The sequence below is a fragment of the Schistocerca serialis genome, chromosome 3, assembly GCF_023864345.2.
Source record: "Schistocerca serialis cubense isolate TAMUIC-IGC-003099 chromosome 3, iqSchSeri2.2, whole genome shotgun sequence".
In the NCBI taxonomy this organism is placed as follows: Eukaryota; Metazoa; Arthropoda; class Insecta; order Orthoptera; family Acrididae; genus Schistocerca; species Schistocerca serialis.
Genome location: NC_064640.1, coordinates 549,659,970 through 549,677,131, shown reverse-complemented (window position 1 = coordinate 549,677,131; position 17,162 = coordinate 549,659,970).

Here is a 17,162-nt window from a genome sequence, read left to right as displayed (position 1 = left end):
AATCCCTCATTCTCATTAATACTTTCTTGCTGTAGTCAGTCTTCATTTTATATCCTGTTGTGCGTAAAAGACAACGAAAATGAACGAAATAAGTCTATCTTTGTGTTGGTCGTATATTACGCCCCTCTTTGTAGTATACGTTATTTAAAATCCGTTGGTACTGCTAGGTAAAATTCGAATACGTTCCATTACCTTTGATTTAGTTCCATTGGAGGATATCTTATAATTCCTTTCCAGGGCACTATCTATTCCATTCAACTGTTATTCCAAGATGTTTGCTGCCTCTGATCGAATTGCAGTGCACCGGTAAACTTAAAAATGTTTATTTCTTATCCCTAATATTTAATTCTGTTTACAAATTTCACCTTGTATGTTTTACTGCTTGTTCGGTGTAGATGTCGAATAACATCGAGTGCAGGCTACCTGAATGTCACACTCCCATCTTCCCATTGCACAAATTGAAATCCACTGGATGGAGTAGCAGATTTTATGTGCTTCAACAAGATTAGTTCTTTGATGGAGTTGGGCTGTGAAATACAAGCCCAATCTCATTACTCCTCTCTTCTTACCTGTGGACAGCAAAATTCATATTACAGTACATACACGGCAAAAATTCAAACTTTAATTTAGGACAACACAGATTGCCAAGGATCCACATGTTACCAGTCGAGGAGGAACATGTAGAAATGAGCGTGTCACCTATTTCAGAACATTAAATGTTATTTTTGTAACTTACAGAAGAGCAGAGTACAACGAGATAGCTATTTCTAGATCGAAAGGTAAGCCTCCTCCGTTAGAACATACTAGTGAGAACAAATAGAAAAATGGTTGGAGATGCAGTAAAGGGAAATGACGATAGAGTGTATTCTGGGATTGGAGAAGTATGAGGAAGGAAAAGTATTGTATCCTGTCATGACTTTACGCCTCTTATCTTCAGATATCATCTTTAAATGACAAATGGTCGCCAGAGGAAGGCTGCTACATCACAGTATCTCTGGACAAATAGCTTTACATCTAAGAATAATATGAGGCGTTAATGTAAAAGTCCGATTTCAGAAACTTCTCTGTACTAGAAGGCCTGACTCAAATGCTTTAACATTGTCATTGTCCATGTCAACTGGAGGTGCAGTGTAGGTGACTCCCCCAGTTCTAATTCCTTGGACGCCGCTTTGAAGACCTACAAGAACCCTTATGTTTTAAATGGTATAAAAGAAACGATAGCGTATAAGAACTACAGTAATCGAATAGCATACATAACGTAAAAAGATTTTTCATGAGCGTATTATCAGTTCCTTCATTTTGGGCTATTTCCCCCTTCTCAGAGAGCTTATTGCACAATGACATTCTAACATTTTCAGCTGCTTATTCCATGGAGTATCGATAGACTGGCTCAGTGATCTACCAAGAGCGGGAAGGTTGAAAGAAGACAGAGAATGTAAAGAAAATTGTCGTGATCACCTACCACCTACCAGCAGATAGTCAGCACAGTATTGTCAATTGTAATTAACTGAGCATTGCTTGTTGATTCCTGTTGTGATTTCCTGTTACTCCAGGTTTGTGTTCGAGAGAAACGCAAACTTACAGATGTGGCTTCAATGTTATTTTCATAAGGCAAGTCCATAACGCGGCGGTCTATCAAATTATGCTGTATAGTTAATTGAGTATCGGACTTCGTTTGATAAAGACTGTATATTCTTTGGTGCACCATAAAAGATATGATAAATTACTAATCAGTATTTGGATCACATCAATGACGGACGGGCTCCACGTCAGCAGTTTTAAATTGGTTCAAATGGTTCTGAGCACTATGGGACTTAACATTTGAAGTTATCAGTCCCCTAGAACCTAGAACTACTTAAACCTAACTAACCTAAGGACATCACACACATCCATGCCCGAGGCAGGATTCGAACTTGCGACCATAGCAGTCGCGCGGTCCCGGACTTAAGCGCCTAGAACCGCTCGTCCACCTCGGTCGGCCTCAGCAGTTTTGCATTTCTTTCACAAATAGCTGTATACAAAGCTGATAAAGACATTAAAACAAACAGATATGTTTAGTTTGGTAAATTAATACGTCTGAAAGGTATTAATTTAAATATACTTGAATACGAGGGGCGTTTGAAAAGTCTGTGCAAAGTCCGAAGATGCCAACACCGGCGCCTATTGAGGTCGTATTTAGCTAGTAGCATCTTTGGAAAGAACGCACACCAAGTTTCAGTCATATTGGTCTATTTCTATGTGTATGGCATCCGTGTTAACAAAGGAAGTCGAGTGATTGTCAAAAAATGGGCGAGAAAGAATTTCGTTTGGTGATTAAACATTACTTTATGAATGGCAGAACGCCCCAGGGGACTAAAGAGAAGCTTGATAAACATTATAGTGACTCTGAGCCTTCGCTTAGAACAGTTTATAAGTGATTTCACAATTTTAGGAGTGGCCACATGGGCATTAGAGATACTGAACATTCTGGACGCCCTGTGGAGGTTACGACTCCAGAAATCATTCATAAAATCCCTGATATGATTATGGAAGATAGAAGAGTTAAGGTGCGAGAGATTGCTAGTTCTGTGGGCATCTCGAATGAACGGGTACATAATATTTTGCATAAACATTTGGACACGAGAAAGCTATCCGCAAGTTGCGTTAGGCGATTGCTCACGCTTGACCAAAAACGGAATTGTGCGAAGTGTTGCAAGGATGATTTGCAGCTGTTCAGAAGAATCCGCAGGAGTTTGAGCGTCGTTTCGCCACTGTGGATGAAACATGGATACATTACTATACTCCTGAGACCAAACAACAATCTAATCAATGGGGTACCGAGGGAGAATCTGCACCAAAAAAGGCGAAGACCATTCCTTCGGCCAGAAAGGTTATGACGGCTATCTTTTGGGGGTTCGCAAGGGATAATCCTCATCGACTATCTAAAAAAGGGTAAAACTATTACAGGTGAATATTATTCATTGTTATAGGACCGTCCTTCTCCATCATGACAATGCACCAGCACAAACCTAAGCAGTTCTGGTGGCAAAATTAATGGAAATAGGATTCCAGCTCGTTTCCCATACCCCATTATTCTCCAGACTTGGCTCCCTCGAACTACTATTTGTTCCCCAATTTGAAGAAATGTCTGGCGAGACAAAGATTTTATTCAAATGGGGACGTGATTGCAGCAACTATTAGCTATATTGCAGACTTAGACAGTTTCTATTATTCGGAAGGGATCAACAAATGAGAACAGCGTTGGACGAAGTGCATAAATCTAAAAAGTGACTACCTTGAAAAATAAAAAAGGTTACCCAAAATATGTATGCCGTTTTTATTTTTGCACGGACTTTTCAAACGCCCCTCGTATGTTCTGGTACTTAAGAGCTAACAAGATGGATGCATACATAGCGAAAGCTGAAGAACAAAGGACGATACGAAACAGGAAGGCATCTCCTAGCCAATCGCAAAACAAATGTGGAGGCTTGTCTGTTCTTCATTGTTGTAGAATGTATTACATGTACTTATTAACATTTGTGGACTTTCTGGTACACAGATATTTCATAAACATAAGGAAAGAAAAATTTTCTTGGTGTCTTACATTTTCCTGCGATATATTTGACTACAATACTGGCTGCAACATGAGTAGTCATTCAGGTCATGTACAACAAGGTTAAGTCAGTTCAGGGATGTGTCTGCCTGTTGGAATTGATGCAGCCATTGCTGGAGTGACGTCGTAGTTGGCTTGTATGAAGTCAATCGGACGGTGACAACCGGCTGAGAAAGACCTCTGGTTGTGCAGTTTGCAACACAGGTGGGCATCGAATCGCAGCCCGTCCACGACTGTAGCCATCACAGCCGTGCTAGCCTTGCCTAGCGCAGCCGGTTCATCTGGGGCAGTCTCATGGAGGTCCGACGCGCCGCACGGTGCAGAGTCATGTGGCCGCACTGGGCTACAGCAGTCTCCGGCCGAGCGAGTCCCTGACGTCACCCCAAGGGCCGAGCAGTGCTGTTGCGAAACAACTTGTATGCCACGGGCTAAGCAGAGTCGCATATGGAGACGCAGCCCACGGGCCATGGCCTCACTGCTCCGCACTGAACGAGGCTGTGGTGTCACTGCATCACTGACGTGCGCAAGCAATGGCGTGGTGTGGCCTACGTGTTGTTGGTAGCACTGACTGCAGCTGAACCAGACTGAAGCGTCCAGAACTGCTCAGCCACTCCGGTCGGCATGTGCTGTATGTCTTGCAAAGTAGAAATGTGGATACCAAGAGACATTAATCGCCTAAACAATTCTCTTAGAATATTACCGACCGTTTGTGGTTCATCTGGAAACTGGGTTGTAAACAACGCGAAATCTGAGAGGCCAGTCAATGGAACAGGAGACAGTATATGTCAGCTAATGGTTTCTTCTCTCGCTGGACGTCCACATGTCTGTAGTTGCTGAGTATTCACCTTCTGTGACATGAGCAATTACCTCAGGCATAATTGTATGTCGTAGGCTTTTAACACTTTCTGCCATGTACGACCACACAGTTGTGGGGTGAGATATAATGGCCTTTGCGGTGTCAACTAAAGTCTGATCAAGATCCCTAAGATCTTTCTCATAGTCCCATACGACCTTACGTCTCGTGCACACGTAGCAACGCAATTATCGACACTTATCTCCTGAGCTGGTTTAGGAACTCGTTTCTAGTTTACATAAGACCTTTGTTTATCAGACACGCATGGATGGCGATAAATGTACGACGTGCCACTTGACCCTTCAGCATGAGAGTAAATTTCACAGTACGGCGAACAGCAAAGAAAATGAACGCTTTTCCTAACGCCATCCACAATAGACTTTAACAAGGTCCAAAGTGTACTTTTAAAATTTGCTCCCGGCTGTGTGGTTCCCTACTCACCAGTGATTAGTTTTTCTTTTACTTCCCTTTTTCCTCACATGTGTTCCTTGTTCTGCAAACCACGTTTAGTTTGCCGCTCTCATATTGTGTGCTACGAAAAAAACGAAGAGATGCCATCACTCCAATAAACACTTCTCTACTCACCGCTCGTAGCCCGAAACTTGCAACTGCGGTCAGTGCTACCAACAGTTCGTAGGTAGCACACCAGTGCCAGCTCACTGCACTGGTGCATTGACGTCACGGGCTCGCTCAGTGTGGAACAGTGAGGTCCCGGCCTGTGGGCTGCGTCTCCACGCGCAACTCTGCTGAGCCCGTGACATACAGCTGCTTTCGCAACAGCACTGATCGGCCCTTGGGAAGACGTCAGGGACTCGCTCAGAGCGATACTGCTGTAGTCCAGTGCGGCCGGGGCTCGCGGGCCCAGCCTCTACACAGGACTCTCCCGGCGGACCTTGATGCGGCTGCCCCGCCCAAACCGGCAGAGCGAGGCAAAACTCGCACTGCTGTCATGGCCACGGTGCTGCATGGGCCGCGCTTCGATGATCACCTCTGCTGCAAACTGCACAACCAGAGCCCACACTCAACCAGTTGTCACCGACCGATCGACATCATAAAAGCCGACTGCGAAGTCACTCCAGCAGTGACTGCATCGATTACCACGGGCAGACACGTCCCTGAACTGACTTAACCTCTTATCCTCAGGACATTGATACCTTTCAAATTTTAAGTCAGAGTATCTTTTACAAATATCTCACGTGCTAATGTAAATGATTTGTCAAATTGTTTATTTAAAACATATCAAATGATGTATTGCTTTTCTTGTATACACCAATCTTGTAAGGAGCACTCATGTAACAGCCAGTATCGTAGTCAAATGTATCGTAGACAAACGTAACACACCAAGAAAATTTTTTTTCATTATGTTTATTAAATATGTGTCTACCAGAGAGTCCACAAGTGGTAAAAAGTACATGTATTACTTTCTATGATGATAAAGAACAGAGAAGCCTTCACATTTTTTCTGCGATCAGCTAGGGGAAGCCTTCCTGTTTCGTATCGTCCTTTGTTCTTCCGCTTCCGCTCTGTAAGCATCTACACCACAGGCCATTAAAATTATTACACCACGAACGTGCTACAGACGCGAAATTTAAACGACAGGAAGAATGTGCTGTCATATGGAAACGATTACCTTTCCAGAGCTTTCACGCAAGGTTGCCGCCGGAGGCGACAGCTACAAAGTGCTGACATGAGGATAGTTTCCAACCGTTTTCTCATACACAAACAGCAACTGACCGGCGTTGCCTGGTGTAAAGTTGTTGTGATGCCTCGTGTAAGGAGGAGAAATGCGTACCATCACGTTTCCGACTTCGATAAAGGTAGGATTGTAGTCTGTTGCGATTGCGGTTTATCGTATCGCGACATTGCTGCTCGCGTTGGTCGAGATCCAATGACTGTAAGCAGAATATGGAATCAGTGCGTTCAGGAGGGTAATACGCAACGCCGTGCTGGGTTCCAACGGCCTCGTATCCCTAGCAGTCGAGATGACAGGCATCTTATCCACTTCGCTGTAACCGATCAAGCAGCCACGTCTCGATCCCTGAGTCAACAGATGGGGACGTTTGCAAGACAACAACCATCTGCACGAACAGTTCGAAGGCGTTTGCAGCAGCATGGACCATCAGCTCGTAGACCATGGCTGCAGTTTCCCTTGACGCTGCATCACAGACAGTAGCGCCTGCCATGGTGTACTCAAAGACGAACCTGAGTGCACGAATGGCAAAACATCATTTTTTCGGACGAATCCAGGTTCTGTTTACAGCATCGTGATGGTCGCATCTGTGTTTGCCGACATCGCAGTGAACGCACATTGGAGGTGTGTATTCGTCATCGCCATACTGGCGTATCACCCGGCGTGATGGTATGGGATGCCATTGGTTACACATCTCGGTCACCACATGTTCGCACTTCCAACAATGAACTTTACATTTCCGAAGTGTTAAGACCCGTGGCTCTACCCTTCCTTCGATCTCTGCAAAACCTTACATTCCAGCAGGATAATGCACGACCGCATGTTGCAGGACCTGTACGGGCCGTTCTGTATACAGAAAAATTTCGATTTGCTGCCCTGGCCAGCACATCATGCAGATCTCTCACCAACTGAAAGCGTCTGGTCAGTGGTGGCCGAGCAACAAGTGGCTCATCACAATACGCTAGTCACTACTCTTGATTAACTGTGGTATAGTGTTGAAGCTGCATGGGCAGCTGTACCTGTACACGCTATCCAAGCTCTGCTTGACTCAAAACCCAGGCGTATCAAGGCCGTAATTACTGCCAGAGGTGGTTGTTCCGGGTACTGATTTGCCAGGATCTATATACCCAATTTGCCTGAATATGTGATCACATGTCAGATCTAGTATAATATGTTTGTCCACTGAAACACATTTATCATCTGCATTTCTTCTTGGTGCAGCAATTTTAATGGCCAGTAGTGTATCTTGTTAGCTCTTAAGAACCATGAACATATTTAAGTGTAATTAAATTAACAACTTCCAGATGTATAAACTTAACAAACAAAACATATCTCTTTGTATAATGTCTTTATCAGCTTTGAGTTCAGAAATTCGTGAATGAAATGCGAAACTGCTGACGTGGAACCCCTACGCCATTGGTGTGATCCAAATACTGATTAGCAATCAGATGTTTTATGGTGCCTCGACGAAACTGCAGTCTTTCAGAAACGAAGTCCGATACTCCTTTAACTGTACACCATAATGCAACTGACCGATCGCGTTATGCACTTGCCTTATGAAATACACATTGGAGGCAAATCTGTAACTTTGCGTTTCTCTCGAACTCAGACCTGGAGTAATAGGTAATCACAACAGGAATCAACAAGCACTGCTCGGTTAATTTCGATTGACATTACTGATCTGAATCCCCGCTGGTAAGTGGTAGGTGATCAGAACTATTTTCTTTACATTCTCTATCATCCTTACACCTTCACAAGCAGGCAGGGTAACAGTTACAGTTCAAAGCTTCCACTCGCTCATACACCTACCAGAGGTTGTTGCTGTTGTTGGATGGGGACCACTTATAATGTGGTCACTCCATGTTTGGTTGCAGATTAACCTCATACCAGAGACATTTCTGTTTACAACAACAAAACATACTACAACCGCTACTTCAGTTCGCTGCATCGGCGAATAGTGTGAGCTAGTTAGCTTTTTTCATACGCGAATTAGCAGTACCGTTAATTTAGAGTAATATAGAAACGTCTATTGCCATGTCAACAGCCGAGGGTGCTGAATCACACGAGATCTACCTTACTCATGAGTTCTCCCAGGAAAGAACTTGGAAAGTTATGGAACAGAAACCTACCTTTCCCTCCCATCTCGTTGCCCAATGTTGTTGCTGTGGTCTTCAGTCTGATGACTGGTTTGATGCAGCTGCCCAAACTAGTCTACTCTGTGCAAGCCTCTTCAGCGCTGCACAGCTAACGCAATGTGCATCAGTATGAACCTGCTAACTGTATTCAAGACTTCGTCACCCTCTACATTTTTAACACCCCCTCCCCCTCCCCAACACCCACATATACACACATCTCTCCATTACCAAACTGACAAGTCCTTGATGCCTTAGGATTTGCCAATGAGACGAAGTTGTGCCATAAAATTCTTGTTTTTCTCAGTTCGAATCAGTATCTTCTTATTAGTTATTCGATCTGAGTGCCACCGCTATTTTTCGGCGCTACTGAGTAAAATTGTAACATTGCCATGGCTGTTGCAAAACACCTTTAGAGTAGGCCAGCTCAGCGCCGACCAAACACCATTGCGTCAGATGCAGCAATGCCACTGGCAGATTCCCACATTGTGCTCCAGGAAAATGGCTGGCACCGCCATAACGACGACACAGCAGAAAGGCGTTGGTAGGCCTGTAACTGCACATCCAATCAGCAGACGTCTTATCGTCTACATGGTTGCAAGCTGTAATTTGTAAAGCAAGATCGCTCTGTCCCAACATAAATTACCATTCTTTTCAGTCAAAGGTGCCTCAACCTGGTACCCACTATTTAAGAGAAGAGGTGTTGCAGCTCCACGAGGCGTTATGAGGCTAGAAGCTGCCACCATGGGATTTGGCATCCACTAACTATGGTCCCCTGTTGCCGGTATTAAGATCTGTGCTGTGAGTTTAGCATCTTACAGCCTGTGGGCCAACTACCAGGTGCATCCAGCCTTCGTCCATTGAAAACAGTCGTATGAGGCCATAAAAACCTATTGCGTCAGTTCATTAACACTCGCTGTCTTCAGCACACGCTATGGAGGACGTTGCACCACAGAAAGTTCTAGTTTGTTCTTCAGTAAAATGTATGACTAATAGTAAAATTTTTATGAGCAGCCATGGATCATCATCCCGACAACAATCCCCTCAACTCAAACCTCCACATGTAGAGGTCATCCATACTGGACCTCCATATTTTGATGTCAGAAGTGTGTGTTATGTCTAAATTTCAGTGACAGGTGAACCTTACCAGCAACTCTCCCTGGAGACGATGACTCTCGACTACCTCAGGGTTGCAGTTTCGTCGAGTCAGTGCACCAATAAGCAGCTTTTCAGTTCTGTTTCCATGTGTGACATGTGTCAGGTAAACTCAAACTGTGTTCTGAGGATGTGTAAATATGAACGTTATTTTTGCCTATCATAAATGAGTGTGGCTCATTGACTGGAAATGTATAAGGTGTTAACTATGCGTAGATTCTTAGAAGAGGAAGATTAGTTTTGTCGAGAAGTCGTCGTTTTTGGTAGTTTTCGTCGTTTTTAATGGGCAATCTATTTCATTTTGAGCAATAAATATGGCTCACAGTGTAGGAGTCATGAGCTGCTCCTAAAATGGGAAGTTAAGTTACAGTAAGTGTTACGATGGAATTAGATTAAGTGTCCTTGTAGTCATACTGTTTTGTTGTCCTCGTTATTTGTTTGCAGAATTATCGGGGGATACCCTGGCGGAGAGGTTGCGAATTTTTGCAGCCTTGACCAGATATGCAGGGAAGTGCATGTGCCGATGATTTTTGTGTCTTGCAGAGAGGAACTGCCGACAGTAATTTTGTTGTAGATACTTAGGGGGTGACACAGAAAGCTATCAATAAGACTGCTGTGCAATCCCAGGGCTAGACTCATCAAGCATCATGCCGAAGCTGACTTTCGATGACGTGCCGTGAAACTCATGTGGATAATGTTCAAGCTTGCAGAAGCTGTCACCAGTGAAATATTGTCGCTAGGTTCGTATGTCATGATAGGACAAATCCAGGCATAATCACTAAGCCTTAATTTGCATGATATAGTGCCACATGGCACTGGGATTTTGCTTTAGGTGACCGAAGGTGTTGCTAACTTATACGATTCGGGACTTCGCCTCCTGGTAGAGAATCGTCGTTTAGTACGCAGCGTTCAGTGATTGAGAGCACTTCTCCCGTCTATACTCACGTTGAGACGGTATCTGAATTCCATTCTTGTGGCTGGGAGTTCGCATTTCTTGTCTGTAGAATACAGAGAGGAGAAGCTAGTATTAGATTATTTTAGTCAGAGGACCGCCTTTCGCAGTCCTAGTGTTTAATGAGTTTTTTATTTTGTGGCTGGAGTTCTTCCATCGTCGCAGACGTGGACTTGCTTCAGCTTATTTGGCCTATAAAGCTGAACAGCTGATTTCACGTAAGTTTAATTTCCGCTAAGGTTGCACACCACTGTAGATCATCTTTTAAAGTAGTGTCTTCTGTGTTTTGGACGTAGATGATAACAGTCACCTCGTGTTATTTACATTAGATCGCGTAGCCACAAAATCGGCCCATTTGTGCAGTATTTCAATAATATTAGTCAGGAAATTCATTTGTATCTCTTTATGCCCATTGCACATCGACATATGAACATTTGTAATATTTAAAGGGGTTTTAATCTCCAATTAATCTATAAGCAGAAACAACATTGTAATTGATATGTTAAAGAGCAAGAAGGAGGAAATAATATCACCATTAATAGATCCTAAGATCTGCTTCAGCGGGGAGGCAGACAGGGCCAAATCTTTATATTTGCGTTCAGTATTTTCCACTGCGCACATTCAATTTTACACCCGCCTGATGGAGTATCTTGGAAACGATACAAATACCTTCCAGAACTACTTCCTAACACTTAAATTTATATTCGAAGTCAGGAAATCCCTCTTATTCATTAATACTTTTCTTGCTATAGTCGCCGGCCAGAGTGGCCGTGCGGTTCTAGGCGCTGCAGTCTGGAGCCGAGCGACCACTACAGTCGCAGGTTCGAATCCTGCCTCGGGCATAGATGTGTGTGATGTCCTTAGATTAGTTAGGTTTAATTAGTTCTAAGTTCTAGGTGACTGATGACCTCAGAAGTTAATTTGCATAGTACTCAGAGCCATTTGAACCATTTTTGCTATAGTCAGTCATGATTTTGTATCCTCTCTACTTCGGCCATCATCAGTTAATCCGCTGGTACTGCTAGGTTCAATTCGAATAGGCTACATTACCTTTCATTTAGTTCCATTGAGGGTTATCTTATAATCCCTTTCCATTCAACTGTTTTTCCAAGTTCTTTGCTGTCTCTGACAGAATTCCAGTGTCACTGGTAAACTTCAAAATGTTTATTGCATCTCCCTCATATTTAATTCTGTCTACAAATTTATCCTTGTATGTTTTACTGCCTGTTCTATGTAGATGTTGAATGATATCGAGTGTAGGGTATCGGAATGTCTCACTCCCAGCTTCAATTTGCACAACTGGAAATCCAGGAGATGGCGTAGCAGAATTTATGTGCTTCAAACATGATTTGTTCTTTGATGGGGTAGGGCTATGAAATACATGTCCAGCCTCATTACTCCTCTCTTCTTTTTACCTGGGGATTGCAAAATTTACCTTTCAGTGCATATACGGCAAAAATTCAAACTTTTATTTAGGATAACATGGGTTCTGAAGGATTCACATGTTACCAGTTGTGGAGTAACATGTAAGATTGAGCGTCTCTCCTATTTCCGAACATTAATTGCTGTTTTTGTAACGTCCTGATGTGCAGAGTACGTCTGAACCCACTAGCGACAACAAAGAGAAAAGACTGTTGGAGATGCAGTAGTAGGAAATGTCGTTAGAGTGTATCGTGGAATTGGAGAAGTGTGAAGAAAGAAAACTATTGTATCCTTTTCATGACTTGACGCCTTCAAATATCATTTTTCAATGACGAATGGTGGCCAGTGGAAAGTTGATACCTTACAGCATCTCTGGACAACAGCTTTTCATCTAAGTATAATTTGAGGCGTTCATATAAAAGTTCAAATTCAGAAGCTTCTCTGTCCTGGGGCGCCTGACTCAAATCCTTTAACATTGTCATTGTCCATTTCAAAAGAAGGTGCAGTGCACGTGATTTCCCCAGTTTTAGTTTCTTGGACGCCGCTTTGAAGAGCTACAAAAATCCTTATGTTTTAAAATCTATAAAATAAACTATTGTGTATAATAATTACAGTAATAGAATTGCATACATACCGTGAAATGTTCATACACCAGCGTGATACCAGTTCCTTCATTTCGGGGTATTTCTCCCTTCTCAGAGAGCTTTTCGCACAAAGACATTCTAACACTGTCAGCTACTTATTCCAGCGACTATCATAAGACTGGCTCATTTATCTAAGAAGAGCATTAAGAAACCACATTTCTTTACGTAAGTGTTGCGTTATTTCCCACCAAAAGACCATGAACTTATGGACAATTGACACATATATTCTCCGCATTAAAATTATTTCTTAGCCCTCTATTTAGCATAAGGCAGGAACAACTCAATGGCGAATATATCGCGCAGTGCAACGAAAGTGTTGGTACCTGGATCAGTCGTGTGCTGCATGTCTTTCAAAGTAGAGTGGTGGATACCAAGAGACATAAATCGTCTAAACAATTCTCTTAGACTGTTATCGCCCGTTTTCGGTTGATCTGGAAACAGAGTTGTAAGAAATTGCGAAATCTGAGAGTCCAGTCAATGAAACAGGAGACAGTTGATGTCAGATATTTGTTGCTTCTCGCACTGGATGTCCACATGTCAGTAGTTGCTGAGTATTCACCTTCTGTTATATGAACAATTATCTCCGGCATAATTATATCTCAGAGGCTTTTAGCACTTTCTGCTGTGTACCGCGATACATTTGTGGGGTGAGATATAATGGCCTTTGCAGTGTCAACTAACGTCTGAACACCTTCATCTCATATAGTTCTGTTCGACCTTACGTCTCGTGCACACACAGCCACACTTTTATCGACAGTTATCTCCTGAGCAAGTTTAGGAAGTCGTTTCTCGTCCACACAAGACCCTTTTTTGTTAGACACGCATCGATGGGGAGAAATATGCGAAGTGTCACTTGACCCTTCAGCAGGAGAGTAAATTTGACCGCACAGTGAACAGCAAACAAAACGAACGTTTTTCCTAACGCGATACACAATACGCTTTAACACGGTCCAAACTGAACTTTTAAGATTCGCTTCAGGATGTGTAGTTCTCTACTCATCAGTCATTAGTTTTTCTTTTACTTTCCTCTTTATTGACATGCGCTCCTTCTTCTGCAATCCACATTAGCATTAGTTTCCTCGCTCATTTTGTGCGTTACGACAAAAATGAGGAAATCCCACCACCCGACTAAACGCTGCTCTACTCACCGCTCGGAGCCCATAGCTCGCAACTGCGGTCAGTACTACCAAGAGCCCGTAGGTCACAGCACGCCAGTGCTTGCGCATGGCACTGTTGCAGTGACGTCACGGGCTCGGTCAGTGTGGAGCAGAGAGGCCGCAGCCCGCGGGCTGCGTCTCCATGCGCAGCTCTGCTGAGGCCGTGGCATACAGGTTCTTTCGCAACAGCACTGCTCGGCCCTTGGCGTGACGTCAGGGACTCGCTCGGCTCGAGACTGCTGCAGTACACTGCGGCCTCAGTAGGCGGGCCAGGCCTCTGTGCACAACTCTACACTGTGCGTCTCGTCGGTCCTCGATGCAGCTGAACCGGCAGCGCTAGGCAAGGCTCACACAGATGTCATTATGTCATGGCTACGCTCCAGCATGGGCCACCCCTCGATGCTCACCTCTGCTTGCTCTCAACCGGTTGCCACCGACCGATTGACATCATACAAGCCAACTGCGACCTCACTCCAGAAGTGGCTGCATCAATTCCCATGGGCACACACGTCACTGAACTGCCTTACCCTCCTATCCTCAGAACAATGATACCTCTCAAATTTTAAGTTGTTGTATCTTTTATAAATATCCCCCGTGCGACCACTTTTGTAAGTGTCGTAATCAAATGTATCATAGGCAAATATAAGACAACAAGACAATTTTTCTTCCTTTATGTTTATGAAATGTGTGTGTACCAGAGGGTCCACAAATGTTAATAAGTACATGTAATACTTTCTATGACAATAAAGAACAGAGAAGCCTTCACATTTTTTCTGTGATCAGCTAGGAGATGGCTTCCTGCTTTTTATTGTCCATTGTTCTTCAGCTTTCGCTATGTAAGGATCTGTCTTGTTAGCTCTTATGAATCATGAATATATGTAAATCTATTTAAATTAATACCTTTCAGATGTAGTAATTTAATAAACTATACATATCTCTTTGTATTAATGTCTTTATAAGCTTTGTGTACAGCTAATCGTAAAGAAATGCAAAATTGCTAACGTGGAGCCTGTCTGCCGTTGGTGTGATCCAAATACTGATTAGCAATTATCAGTTATTTTATGGTGCACCAATGAACCTGCAGTCTTTCAGAAACGAAGTCCGATAAACAATTAACTACACAGCATAATGCGATTGACCGATAACGTTATGCACTTGCCTTATGAAAATTACGTTGGAGCCACATCTGAAACTTTACGTTTCTCTCGAACACCAACCTGGAGTAATAAGAAATCACAAAACGAATCAACAAGCACTGCTCGGTTAATTTCAAATGACATTACTGAGCTGACTACCTGCTGGTAAGTAGTAGGTGATCATGACTATTTTCTGCAGATTCTCTTTCTTCCTTCCACCTTCACAAGCAGGCAAGGTAACAGTTACAGTTCAGAACTTCCACTCGCTCATCCACCTTCCAGAGGGGTTGCTGCTATTGTTGCTTATACGGTTGTCGCACCACGTGTGGTTACAGTTTAACGTCATACCAGAGACATTTCTGTTTACAGCAACAAAATAATACAAGAACCGCTACCTCACTTCGTTGAATCGGCCAATAGCGTTAGATAAATAGCTTTTCTCATACAAGAATGAGCAGCGCCGTTAATTTAGAGCAATACAGTAACGTCTTTTGCCATGTCAACAGCCGAGGGTGCTGAATCACACGAGATCTATCTTACTCATGAGTTCTCCCAATAAAGAACTTGCAAAATTGTGGACCAGAAGCCTATTTCCCCCTCTCGCCCCCTTCCTCGGTGTTGTTGTTGGGGTTTTCAGTCTGAAGACTGGTTTCAAGCTAGTCTATTCTGTGCAAGCCTCTTCAGCGTTTCACAGCTAATGCAATGTGCATCAGTTTGAACCTGCTACCTGTGTTCAGGACTTTGTCTCCCTCTACAATTTTAATACCCTCCTCTCCAACAACCACATATACACACATCTCTTCATAACCAAATTGACAATTCCTTGGTGCTTCATGATGTGCCCTGTGAAACGAAAACGTGTCTTAAGTTTCTTGTTTTCCCCTGTTGACTCAGTATCTTCTTACCAGTTATTCAATCTGCAGCGCCACCACTAATTTTCGGCGCTACTGAGTAAAATGGTGATTATGGTATTGATAGCTACGATGCCACGGCGTACGTGGAAGTTCTTAAGTTGGCACTACGAAAGACACCGACGCCAGCTCCCTCTAGCCAGAGCTGTGGAGGTCTACGAGCTCCGCGACAGATTCTGCCCATTTTCAACAAGAGTAGACGGCCAGGACATCTCGCTTGCTATTGAGACTATGTACGACATACGACGGGTCTAAGTCTTCCCACATCAGTGCGAAGTTAGGTATTCAGTTAATATTGTGATATAGTCAAACCATTTCTAAGGGCAGTGCCGAGAGATTTTCACCTTTTTCTGCTCCTACTCACTTCCTTCATTCGACCAAACTTTCAGTTTACAGGAGCGGACCGACCCACCGCCTTACAGGCGGGATACAAAACTTGGCGACAAACTGCGATTAAAGTTTTTTTTTCCCCTCTCCTCTCGTTTTCTTTTTCCCTCGGTACTGCTTTAGCTTTTTTGTGATGTCCCCTTGTGGCTGAGTGACTGTCTTTAAGTGTTTTCCACCATTCGCGGTAAGACTTTCATTTGCGTAAGCCATGGCTTCGGCACTGGAACAGGCTTCGCTGTCCGATCTTGTACGTTTTTAGGCTCAGCAAATGACGCAGCTGCTTGCTGCCATAAATGGACTGGTCACACTACAAACTGCAGCTACTTCGGCGCCTCCGACGCCACCGCCTGTACCGACGCCGTGGCCAACGGCGCCGCTATTTCCTGCCTTCAATCCTGACGTTGAACGCTGGCCGGAATACATCCCACAGCTCGAGGCACACTGCGCAGCTTACAACATACCAGGTACAGAGCGGCTTGCTTTTTTTATTGTCATCGCGGGTGTTTTGTTGTACCATGTGCTCGTGAAATTGTTTCCCACCAATCGCCCAGAAACTAAAACTTACGACGAAGTAATTGATGCTGAGAATTCCCACTTTCGTGATTGTGCAAATGTGGTAGCTGCACCCTACGAATTCTTTCGCCTCCGGCCTGGCTCTATTCAGTCGAATAAAGCGGGCTTTCAGGGACTAACTTCTGATTGTGACTTAAATTGCTCGTGTGGACGCTCATATGTGGATGTAATGATTAGAGGCGCTATTGCGCAGAATGTGGGGATCACCACATCCCCGAACAAATCCTCAGATTTAAAAACCCGTCTTTGCAGGAAGTGGACTTGCTAGACAGACAAGATACATTAGACATCGCTACTTCCGCGTTCGACGTGACCCAGGGTGTGTGTACTGTTAGCGCGGCACAACACGTGCCCTCCCGCCCGCCAGCACGGCCAGCAACGCCGCGTCACTCGCGCGCAAGTAAACAAATTTCACACCAGGTACCCAATAAGAAACTGAAATCATGTCCGAACGGCTTTCGTGCCAACCCACGGGACGGTTGCCCATCCCGCCAAGCACTGTGTTATTTTTGTAGTAAGAAAGGACATGCAAGCTGTGTGTAATAAGAGAAACTCTAA